The sequence below is a fragment of the Physcomitrium patens genome, chromosome 10 (assembly GCF_059467195.1).
Source record: "Physcomitrium patens ecotype Gransden chromosome 10, ASM5946719v1, whole genome shotgun sequence".
In the NCBI taxonomy this organism is placed as follows: Eukaryota; Viridiplantae; Streptophyta; class Bryopsida; order Funariales; family Funariaceae; genus Physcomitrium; species Physcomitrium patens.
This window is the reverse complement of record NC_143419.1, coordinates 6,235,627-6,248,897: the sequence shown is the minus strand read 5'-3', so window position 1 is coordinate 6,248,897 and position 13,271 is coordinate 6,235,627.

The window sequence follows — 13,271 nt, the reverse complement described above, 5'->3', positions numbered from 1 at the left end:
CATAATTTACCACTTGTTTCCTTTTTTTGGTTGAGGTTTCCTTTCTCTGCATGCGGCTGCCCACTTTATTCTACCATAGCCTATGATGCCCCACCAGATACATTGAAGCAGCTCACTCGGATGTCATGTTACTTTATTGAAAACCGCATCGTTGTGCTCAAGCCACAACACCCATTACACCACCGTCCGAATCTAGGACCAAAGTACACTATATGGGTCGAACTTGCAAGGGATTCTTGCCAAAAAAAGTCCTTGATGCCAAGACAGGGGTTGCCATGGACCTCTTGCGCTGGCACCGTGGACCAGGGCATTGAGAATATGAATCCCCCATTGCCATGCGCGCTGTGTTAAATTACACTCCCAAAACCGATGGAGTATTAATTTAACTGATCGTCTGGGGTAGACATGGCAACTGAATGAAACTGCACAATTGATTAGCCCTCTCCACGCATTCACTGCGATTGCACGGTGCCGTAGGAGCCACGAAATGTCGGCTTCTTTGCTGGCTCGCTTCTTGATCCACACCGTCTTTCATCGCAGCCGGAATTCTCTGTGATGCACCCCCGGCCACTTTTGCGCCGCCGGATTGGGAATAACATGCTTCGCACGGAGGAGCTCTCGTCCGAGCTTGGCTGAATATCCGAGGAAGGGTACTGGTCCTTTTGGCAAAGGCCATTGGAGCTTGTGTGGATCCCAGCACAGCTTCCCAACTTGCCCATAGAAAAACAAAACCAATCGCTGCTAGGGTCCCTTGAGTGTCTTCATCACTCTGACTTTACAGTGGATCCCACCAAACAACGTGATGTGTTCGCGGGGTTGGATCAGTAGATATCGGGATTGGGAGAGTACTGTGAAGCACGGCGTAGTAGGGGGAGGTGAGTCATATGACTACTGCCACAAAGGTATCGCCTTCCTTTTGGGACTTGCCGAACCACAATCGAGAGGGAGTTAATGCCGGTTTGATAGCACCCAACCCATTCCCCTTGTTCACCAGGTGAAAAGTTTGTTAGCAGAGCACTCCAGTGCCGAGCAAGGCCGCTGAGAGCTGCGTTCTAAGCAGCTGTTTCCTTCAGTTTTAGCTCGAAGGACACTTCTGCTTCCTGGGCCGTCATGAAGGAGTCATCGTTCCTAGCATCTCTGATGCACTTGAGCCCAGCCCTATGCAATTGAGATGCGCAAATTTTAGAAAAACCAGTTCCAATGAGAGAAAAGGAGGTGGACCACCAGAATGATTCACAAGCAACCTCTGCCACACATAGGTTAACATATTGCAACTCATTCACCAGAGCTCTCCTAGAGGAGCCGGCTTTTGACCAAGCCTTTACCCTTGCTTTGCTTGAAAACGAGGTAGGGTGAAGTATTCTAACATAGAAGACCATCTTCCTTGTGTATAAGGTTGGAAATGACTAAGTCTAAACTGTAGTAACACATAGAGGTAGGACACACCAAGTTCACAAGCTTTAAGTATCTACTTCACTATCAAAGAGATTAAAGCATCCATAGGCATAGAGGTAGGACACACCAAGTTCACAAGCTTTAAGAATCTACTTCACTATCCAAGAGATTAAAGCATCCATAGGATTAATCATGTCAATACTTCCATTTGCAATTGGTTGGCAGCAGTGAAGCAAGGAAACCTTTATTTGAGTACATTGGAGGTTCCTAGACTACATATAATTTTGTACTTGGACTTGTGCTTTTCCTATTCTTGCTTTTATATATCCTCAAATTACAATAAAGAAGAAAATAGAAGAGAGTGGCATTTTATTAACTATCACTGCTCTACCAATATGATTTATCTTTGTTGTATTTTAACTTTTGATCTACTTTAGACTTCAAAAAATTATCTATATCTAAAAAAAATATATTCATACTAAATAAAATGTCCAATAACTTGTTAATATTCCTGCCATCAACCCAAGTAATTTTGAACATATTTTTTCAATCTTGTTGTATGACTTTTTTTTGCCAATAATCACATGATTTGCTCCAATTAAATACAAGTTTTGAGCTTAGGCAAAAGATTTTCAATACATTGAAAAGTTTCTTCATTGGACCTTCTTCTTCTTTGAATGTAAAGAAAATATTATCTGCAAACTGTGCAATTACTTGTTATCTATTTTTAACTAGGAGCATTCTTGTCATGGCAATAAACTCTTTTATGAAACTTAATTTTAGCATTGCCTGAAAGAAAAAGAACTAATCTACTATGTTATAAGTTTTTAAGAAGTTCAACTTAAAGAAGATAAGAGATTGTTTTAAATGATGAATCTATTCTATAGTCTCATGTATGAATAGGATATTTTTAAGAATGAAATACATTGAGAGAAAAGTTGATTGATAAAAAGAGACAATTTCTATGAATACTAATTGATAATATATTTGTAATGCCTTTGCATATAGTTTATATGCTACATTGAGGACAATAATTAGCTTCAAATTTGTCAACTTAGTCCTTTGCCTACTCTCAAACAACAAAGAAATGAATCCTTTTGTGACTTCTTTAGAAAATTGATTATTCCAAATAGCTTGTATTATCATGATATAGTAGTCATTTTTTATTATCATGACATTCCAAAATACTTTTATTTTTTATTTTTTATTTTTTATTTTTTTTGTAATAATACTATTTGGATCTGGTATAATTTTGGGAGCCATTCCTTTTAGATCATCTTTTAATTCTTTCAATGTAATCGGGGCATTTAAGATAGCTTTCATATTCTTACTCAGCTAGTTGTTGATACAACTAAAGCAATATGTTGCTCCAAAGATAGCATTTTGTGATGATGGTATGACAATGTAAAGGATTGCATAGAAGTCGGAACACATACCTTCTAATCCGACTTAGTCATAATAAAGAGTCTCATTTCCATCCTCTAATGTGATGATAATTGATGCGCCTAAGTACTCCTTGATTATCTTAAAAAATTCTTTGGTATTCAAGTCACCTATGCTTTTTCATTTAACCTTGCTGCATACTTTTTTTTCTTTGATTTTTTTTTTGCTCTATCTATTGTAACTCATCTACTACCACACCTAATTTGCTTTGCAAGGCCAAATTACACAAGCTAGCATAAAATTTAGTAACAACTTGAAACAAATAGGTGTGCCAATGCATGTCTTCATTCAAAATTCCTTCACTCATTGTACACAACAATTGCGATAGAACTTGATAGTTATATATAACTTATGTAGAAAACCATAGTGGGGGTGAAAGAACCAAAGCTACTTAATATGGCTTCAAAATGCCACATCAAAGACATAAATAGTATTGATCTTAAATCACAACATCCGCCAAGATATTGCAATCAACTAAATTGTACAACTCATTAACAAGTATTTGTGTCACGAACATATAATTGAAAAAGATTGAAAAAGGTTCTAAGAGGTTCTAAAAGATTCTACGAAGGTCCTTATAGATCTTAGAAGATTCTATAAGATTCTAATAGGCTCTAAGCAGGTTCGAGAAGGTTCTTGTAGATTCTAAGAAAATTTTAAAAGGTCATAGGAGATCCTAGAAGGTTCTAAGAGGCTTTAGATGATTTAGGAAGTTGTCGATGAAGGATCTTAGGCTTGCTTTGTTTCCAAGCCTCATGTAAACTTCTCAAGAAGCTTCTTAGGACCTAATATATATAGAAGTGAAGGTTGAAGAGATCTTCAATCTCGACAACTCACTTCTTGTGATGTAGCCAAGATCTTCTTGCCTTGTTTTCAATTATTATTTTAATGTTGAATTAACTCCATTTCTTGGTCTTAAATCCTTGTCTTATACATGGTTCCTAACAATTTGTCGAGATTGCCATAAAATAATATTAGAAGCTTGACCTTTCTTGATAGAGAGTGGATTATTCCTCTTCTTGGAAGTATTATAGCATTTTAGAGGTTGTAGATTATCCTCTCCTAGACTAATATATATATATATATATATATATATATATATATATATTTATATTTAGATCATAAATCATATATATATATATAAATATATATATTTTCTTTTGAATGTATGTATTTCTTTGATTTTCTATAGCAGAAGGTGAAAAAGTCAATATGATAGACTCTAAAGAAATTAAGTTAGATTCTATTATTAATGCTCTTGAAGTATTGAGGATCAAATCAAAGTAGAATGAAGAATCATATATGATCATACATACTGGTCATGGAGCTTGAGTACTTCAACCACCTCATCAAATGGCAATAGAGATTCCAAATTCTCAAACAACTATGCCTGCTTCAACAAACATAGGAGATGCATCTACTCAAAGCAATGATCTAATAACAATAATAGCAAAAGAAGAAATGATCAATCTTGCGAAAAAGTTCGATGGCACTCCCTTCAAATTTCATGGCTTTGTACATCAAGTACGACTAATCACCTTGTTTAATCTCAATGATATTCTACTGAAGCATCTTGTGTTGGTGTCAAGGATAAGAACATGATAAAAATAAATAAACAAGTGAAACTCCTCTCAAAAAAAGATGAAAAAATAGAAATAACTTGATATGTATATTAAAAAAAAAACTAGAATGGCTATTGCCAAAAACCAAGAAAACTAGAGACCCTTGGAACTAGATTGGAAGCAAGAAAGGAGTTGACAAGGATGACGAAGACTTCACTCTTGTCTCTATATATACTATCTAACTAGGAGTTATGTGGCGATGTTCTATAGGACCTCCAATATGTGCTAACTTTATAGGATACATGCTTTGATTTACAAGGCAAGTTTTTCTATGTGTGGGCCACATAGTTAACTTGGTCTTAAAGCTAATAACATGTGTGGCACATGGCCAACTTGTTGACCACGTTTCTAATCCAAAAAGTCAGTTAAAGACACCTATAAAGTCAAAGCAGTATCTATAAAGCTTCTACAAAGCTTTCATAGCAAATATTATAGAATTAACTTACTTTTATTTATTTTTACTTACTTCTACCTATTTATACATGTAATTACTGGCTTACATGCGTATGACTGTGACATTATCCCACCTTCTAGGGACGAGTTCTACGAGGAGTAGTCATCATATGTTGAAGAAATCTATGATGTGAAAAATTATATTTGCCACATATTCTGATCTTTCTTTTCTTCGACGATGATTGATAGGGCCTCTCAACCATCGATAGTGTCCCATACTAGGGCGGAAACACCACCCAGTTATTTGATCGTTGTTGAGGCCTTCATAACTTCCTTCAAATAAAATATTTAGAACACCATCAGGAGTTGTTCCTACCTCTAATAAAATCACCAAACATCGGAAGTCCCTTCCAAGCTCGTAATACCAAATGCATTATATCTCGCCATCTATTCGAAGAAGAACATGTTGTTCTTAAAGATCTTCATCTCAATTGCGTCATCTTGAAAGTTGTGACAATCGTAATATCTCGTCCAATAGGTCAACAAATAAAGGCTCTTGAGTCAAATCTATTGGTTGTTGGTTCTCCATCTTCTTAGCGTCACAACTACAAAAAAGCTATAAACAAGGATTGAAAGTAAAATATTATCTTACTTAGATTTTGTTTCTTTTATAAAAAAGGTTTTCATCTTAATTTTGATGGATGTCGTCGATGAAAAGCCTCTATCGCCTTTGCTGCATTTACAAGATTCTTTACTGGCTCCCATGTGCATTCACTAATATCATATTCGCACCAATGGACAAGTTATTCCAATTTATTTTGGCGTCGCCTTGAATCTAAGACTTCTTCTACTTCAAACTCTTCATTATTGTCTACTTCTATAGGATGAGATAGAGCTTGTCTTCTTCTTAATATGTCCACTGTCTTATATGATTCAAGAAGAAACATGTGGAACACTGGATGGATTTTCATTGACTCCGGTAGGTATAAATGATATGCAAATGGATTGATTTGTGCAGAAATAGAAAATGGTCCAAGTCTTCAATAGTCCAACTTATCACAAGGATGAGTTGTCTTGATATTGCAACAAAATAATCATACCTTATAACCCATGTGGAATGGTAGTTGTTTCTTTTGACAGACATCCGCATTGACCTTTTATTGTTCTTGAGCTTTTTTTAACTGTGCCTTCATCGTTGCATGTAGCTCTAACAAATGAATTGCCAAATCTTTTGTACTAGGATTATCAACTTTTGAAAAGTCAAAAGTATCAAGTCATGGATGATAACCATAATTATCAAAGAAAGGTGTTTATTTTATAGAAAAATATATAATGTTATTATAAGAAAACTTTATTAATGGTAAAAGAGTTGTTCAATCATCTTGTTGGTAGTTAATGGTACATATTAAATACTGCTTCAAAACTTAATTAACACGCTTTGTTTGTCCATCAGTTTGAGGATGGAATCCCAAAGATAGTTTTATATCAACTTTTAGAATCTTAAAAAGAATCTGCCAAAATCTTGATACAAATTGAGTTCTCTTATCTGATATAATATCCTTGGGTAATCCATGATAGTAATAGATATTGTCAAGAAAGAGCTTAGCTATTTCTTCACATGTGATGAATTTTGTACATGGTACAAAATGTGCCATCTTGGTAAAACGATCTACTATCATAAATATAGAGTCATAAGAACCTAAGATTTGAAGATCCATAATAAAATCCATAGAAACAGAAGACCATGGTTGTTCTGGAATAGGTAATGGGTGAAAAAGTCCATAAGTTCGATGATGAGAAGTTATTGATCTTAAGCAAACATCACAAGATTGTACAAAATCTTTGACTACTTTCTACATTTGGGGCCATCAAAAGTCCCTAGATATTAGTTCCAAAGTTTTATTATATCTAAAATGTCTTGCTGTTGGAAAGACATGATGAGCTTGAATAACTCGTAATCAAGCTTCACCTTTTAGAACATATAGGCATCTCTCAAAATATAATAGATTCTTCTTGAATTCATACTTGGAAGTATCATGAGACTTTGAAGGATTTTCCTTAATATCACGAATAAGAGGATCAGAAGGCATATTTGATTGAACTTCCTTAATGAAAGTTGAATCAACAAATAGTGTTGATTTCATTGCTCGAAGATGAAGATGCTTTGGCTTCAAGAGAATTATCAATTATTGATCAAAAGCAACATCTCTTTCCTTTCGTGCAAGGTAAGATTGTCTAGAGAGTGCATCTGACAAATCTTGTTATTTTTTCTAGTCGATAAGTGATCTTGAATTTGAATCTTGATAAAGACATACTCCAATGAGCTTTGTGACGATTCAAAACATGTATTGACATAAAATATTCAAGGTTCTTATGATCTGTATATATTATAAGAGTATTAGAAGCACCTTCTTGTCAAGGACAAGAACTCGATGAAAAAATAGTTCAGACAAGTAAGCCTTCACTCAAAGAAAAGTAACAAAATATAAATAATAAGTATGTATATTAAAAAGAGAAACTAGAATGGCTATTCCCAAAAGACAAGAAAACTAGAGACCCTTGAAACTAGACTAGAAGCAAGAAAGGAGTTGACAAGAGTGAAGAAGCCTTCACTCTTGTCTCTATATATACTATCTAACTAGGGGCTACGTGGCGACATTCTATACGACCTCCAATATGTGTTGACTTTATAGGACACATGCCTTGACTTACAAGGCAAGTTTTTCTACGTGTGGGCCACATAGTTAGCTTGATCTTCAAGCTAACAACATGTGTGGCACATGGCCAACTTGTTGACCACGTTTCTAATCCAAAAAGTCAATTAAAGACACCTATGAAGTCAAAGCAGCGTCTAAGAAGTTTCTAGGAAGCTTCTATATTAAATATTATAGAATTAACTTACTTTTATCTACTTTTACTTACTTCTACCTATTTCTATATGTAATTATTAGCTTACATGATTATGGCCGTGACATTACCCCCCCTTCTAGAGACGAGTTCCACGAGGAGCGGTCATCATATGTTGAGGAAATCTATGATGCGACGAATTATATTCGCCACATACTCTGATCTCTGTTCTCTTCGAAGATGATTGATAGGGCCTCTCAACCATCGGTAGTGTCCCATACCAGGGCGGGAAGACCACCCAGTTATTTAATCATTGTTGAGGCCTTCGTAACTTTCTTCGAATAGAATATTTAGAACACCATCAGGAGTTGTTCCTACCTCTAGCAAAATCACCAAACATCGAGAGTCCCTTCCCAAATCGTGATACCAAACGCGTTGTATCTTTCCATCTATTCGAGGAAGAACATGTCGTTCTTGAAGATCTTCATCTCGATTGCGTCGTCTTGAAGGTTGTGACAATCGTAATGTCTCATCCGGCAGGTCAGCAAATGAAGGTTCTTGAGTTGAATCCACTGGTTGTTGGCTCTCTATCTAATTAGCGTCACAAATGCAAAGAAGTTACAAACAAGGATAGGAAATTGAATGTTACCTTGCCTCAATCTTGTCTCTTTTATAAGAGAGATTTTCATCTTGGTTTTGATGGATGTCGTTGATGAAAAACTTTGACTTTAGCTGATGCATTTGCTAGATTCCTGGATGGCTTCCATGTGCGTTCACTAATATCATATCCGCGCCAATGAACAAGATATTTCAGCTTATTTCGGTGCCGCCTTGAGTCTAATATCTCTTCCACCTCAAATTCTTCATTATTATCTACTTCTATAGGAGGCAGTGGCATTTGTCTTCTTCCTTGTATATCCACTGTCTTATATGGTTCAAGAAGAGACACGTGGAATACAAGATAGATCTTCATTGACTCCGGTAGATATAACCGATATGCAACTGGGTTGATCTGTTCAAAAACAGAAAAAGGGCCAAGCCTACGATAGTCCAACTTATCACAAGGTCGAGTAGTCTTGATATTGCGACAAAGTAGCCATACCTTATCACCCACGTTGAGTTGTGGTTGCTCCTTACGATATAGATTTGCGTTTACCTTTTGTCGTTCTTGAGCTTCCTTCAATTGCGTCTTCATTATTGTATGTAACTCTGACAACCGATTTGCCATATCTTCTGCTGCAGGATTATCAACTTTTAAAAAATCAAAAGTATCAAGTCGTAGATGATAGCCATAATTGGCAAAGAAAGATGTTTGTTGCGTGGAAGAATGTACCGTATTATTATAAGCAAACTCTGCCAATGGCAGAAGGGTTGTCCAATCATCTTATTGGTAGTTGATAGTACACCTTAAATATTGCTCCAAGACTTGGTTTACGCGCTCTGTTTGTCCATCAGTTTGAGGATGGAAAGCCGAAGATAGCTTTATGTCCACTTTTAAAATCTTGAAAAGGGTCCTCCAGAATCTTGACACAAATTGAGTTCCCCTATCTGATATGATATCTTTAGGTAATCCATGATAGCGATAGAGATTATCAATGAAAAGCTTAGCTGTTTCTTCACCTGTGATAGATTTTGTACATGGCACAAAATGTGCCATCTTGGTGAAACGATCTACTATCACAAATATAGAATCATAAGATCTTGAGCTTGGAAGATCTGTGATGAAATCCATAGAAACAGAAGACCATGGTTGTTCTGGTATAGATAATGGCTGAAGAAGTTCGTAAGGTCGATGACGAGGAATTTTTGATCTTGAACAAATATCACAAGATTGTACAAAGTCTTTGACTGACTTCCACATTTGTGGCCACCAAAAATCTCTTGATATGAGTTCCAAAGTCTTATTATATCCAAAGTGCCCTGCTGCTGGAAAGTCATGACGTGCTTGAAGAACACGTAAACGTGCTTCTCCTTCTGGAACATATAGGCATCCTTCAAAATATAATAGATTATTCTTGAACTCGAACTTAGAAGGATCATGAGACTTGGAAGAATTATTCTCGATATCATAAACAAGAGGGTCTGAGGACATACTGGACTGGATTTGCTTGAGAAAAGTTGAATCAACAGTCAATGTTGATTTCATTGCTCGGAGATGAAATTGCTCCGGTTTAAAGAGGACCATTCTTTGTTGCTCAAAAGCTGCATCTCCTTCTTTTGGTGCAAAATAAGAACGTCTAGATAGGGCATCAGACAAACCTTGTTGTTTTCTTGGCCGATAAGTGATAATGAACTCGAATCTTGACAAAGACATACTCCAACGAGCTTGACGACGATTCAATATGCGTGTTGACATAAAATACTCGAGGTTCTTGTGATCTGTATACACAGTGACTGGACTAGAAGCGCCTTCTAGATAATGACGCCATTCTTGAAAGGAATCCACGATCGCAAGAAGTTCTTTATCGTGGATCTCATAATTGATCTCGGCTGCTGAGAATTTTCTTGAATGAAAAGCTATCGGATGAAGTTTGTCATCTGTTCCCATTTGTGATAAAACTGCACCTAAGGCAAAATCTGATGCATCTGTTTCCATAAAAAATGCCTTGGAAAAGTCAACACGATATAAGACTGGTGCAGAGACAAACGATGTCTTCAAGGCTTCAAATGCTGCTTCCGCTTCTTGATTCCATTGGAATTTATCTTTACTAGTCAAGCGTGTAAGTGGAGCTGCAACTCGTGAAAAATCTTTGATGAAGATCGATAGTAATTGGCAAATCCCAAGAAACATTGGACATCTCTTACTGTCCTTGCAATCTTCCAATCCATGATTGTTTGGACTTTCTTAGAATCCATCATGAGACCATCATTTGAAATGATGTATCCTAAAAAGTCAACTTGAGTAATGTGAAATATACACTTTTCCATCTTGGCGTACAATCCTGCATCTCTAAGTTTTTGTAATACTTGACGAACATGTATTTCATGTTCTTCGACATTCTTAGAATAGATCAAGATATCGTCTAGATAGTAGACGACAAAATTGTCTAAGAATTCATGAAATACATCATTCATGAGATGTTGAAAAGCAGCTGGTGCATTCGTGAGTCCAAAGGGCATGACATTATATTCGAAATGTCCATACCTGGTTCGAAACGCAGTCTTCCATTCATCTCCTTCTTTGATCCATACTAGATTATATGCTCCTCTTAGATCTATTTTTGTATAGATCTTAGCTTGATTCAACTGGTCAAGGAGTCCTGATATCAAAGGTAATGGATACCTGTTCTTGATTGTGATCTTATTGAGTCCTCGATAATCAACACACATTCGTAAAGATCCATCTTTTTTCTTTACGAATAGAATTGGAGCTCCTACTGGAGATTTTGAATGGTGTATGAAATTCTTCGCTAAATTCTCGTCAATATATGTCTTGAATTCAGCCATGTCATCTTGCGATAAACTGTAAATTGGTCCAAATGGTGGCTGAGTTCCTTCCTTGAGGTCGATTGAACAATCATATGGGCGATGCTCAGGAAGAATATCTGCATTCTTTTTCTCAAAAACGTCTTGATACTCCTGATATTGACTTGGAATGCCACTTGAAGTCTTTACGTTTTCAGAAATAGGTGCAGCATAAATAGCAAAAGTTGATCCTTCTTTTGTTTCGTGTATAAATGCTTTTGTACCTATCAGTACGGGTTTTACTATACTAGACTTATAATTTTTTACTTGGTTGGTAGAACTATTAATAACGCTCTGGGAAAAGTCAAGTTTACGTAAATTCCAATCTATTCGAGGGTTATATTTTTCTAGCCAGGATAAACCTAAAATAAATGGATTGGACGGGGATTTAATTATGTTAAAAGCTATGTAGCTATCATGACCGTCTATTGTTACTTTTATAGGATGAGTTTCATGAGTGACATCTCCAGAAGACAAGGGACGACCATCTATGACTTCTACATGTACTGGTTAAGGTTTCTGTACAAAGGATATTTTACGACTTTTAACAAATTGTTCATCTAAAAAACATGTTGAGGCTCCCGAATCTAATAAAGCAGAGGCTTTGTAATTCTTGGGTCCTAAATATAAGTCTATTATAAAACAAGGAGAGAGTTTTGAGGAGAGGATAGGACCTTCATTAGGAATTGTACAAGGTTCCAGCTGCACGGTCCCTATTGTAGTTGGACGAATTTGTTTTCCGACATGTTGTCTTCTTTGACCGTCGTACCCCTCATTTTATAGTTGCGTCGTTTCTTTGGACAATGTTGAGCAGTGTGCTTAGGTTCTCCGCAATATAAACATAATCCTTCTTGACGATGACGAATCTTTTCTTGCTCAGTTAGGGGTTTAAAACGTACTGCGTCAATTTGCATGTCTTCTACTTCCGAATGTACGTTTGGTAAAGATGTTGATGTTGCCATTGAGTAATAACGTTGAAGTTCCCGTGAATGATTCTCGGATCGAAATTCAAAAAGTTGATTATCACATTTTACCGCAAAATCGATTGCTTGACTCAAAGTTTGAGGATCAGGTAAGTTGAGCATCAATTTCTTTACTTCGTATTGCAATCCATAAAGAAATTGACTGATGAGTGCAGCATCATCCCACTTGATGTCAATTGCAAGTTGTCAAAATTGTGAAGCATACACTGTTACTGAGCGATTTTCTTGTCGCAGAATTCGGATCTTATTTGTTGCAACACGAGTTGCATCGTGTTCACCATACATAGATTGAAACTCCGCCAAAAAAGCTTCCAAATTATCCAATATTAGATTTCGTTGTTCAAGAAAAGACGAAAACCACGATAATGCAGAACCTGAAAGTAGAGTGCCAATAAACCTGACTTGTGATCCTGGAGTTGGATAGCTTTGCGGTTGAAGTTCAATTGCCAATTGTACTTGATTGATGAACCCTCGAAACTTTGATCTCGTACCATCAAATTTCTCAGGTAAGGCAATTCTTGGTTCTCTAGTGCTTATAGGGTGTTGTACAATTGGAGAAGGAACGTGATTTGTTGTAGATGTTGAAGTAGCTCCGATCATCTCTATATCCCCACTTTCTGCTATTCTTGTTCTTTTATGTGTTGGTGAATTGAGTTGATGCATCACAAGCATTAACTCCCTCATTTGCTCTTGCATTTGTGCCATTGCACTCTTCATTTCAACAAGCTCTGCCATAATGACACTAAGAAGAAAAATTTGTTTGATACTGCTCAAGACAAAAGAAAAGAAAGACTTGATAACAAAGAAGATACTAAGAACAATATCAGTTTAGAAGTGGGTAATCCGCAAACTTCTAATATGCTTATGCCTTGTCAAGAGAAAGGGGTAATCCACTCTTACTCAAGAAAAATAAAGCTCTGATATTGTAAGTGCACTCTTGTCAATCTGTCAAGGTCAAAAACTCGATGAAAAAATAGTTCAGACAAGTAAGCCTTCACTCAAAGAAAAGTAACAAAATATGAATAATAAGTATGTATATTAAAAAGAGAAACTAGAATGGCTATTCCCAAAAGACAAGAAAACTAGAGACCCTTGAAACTAGACTAGAAGCAAGAAAGGAGTT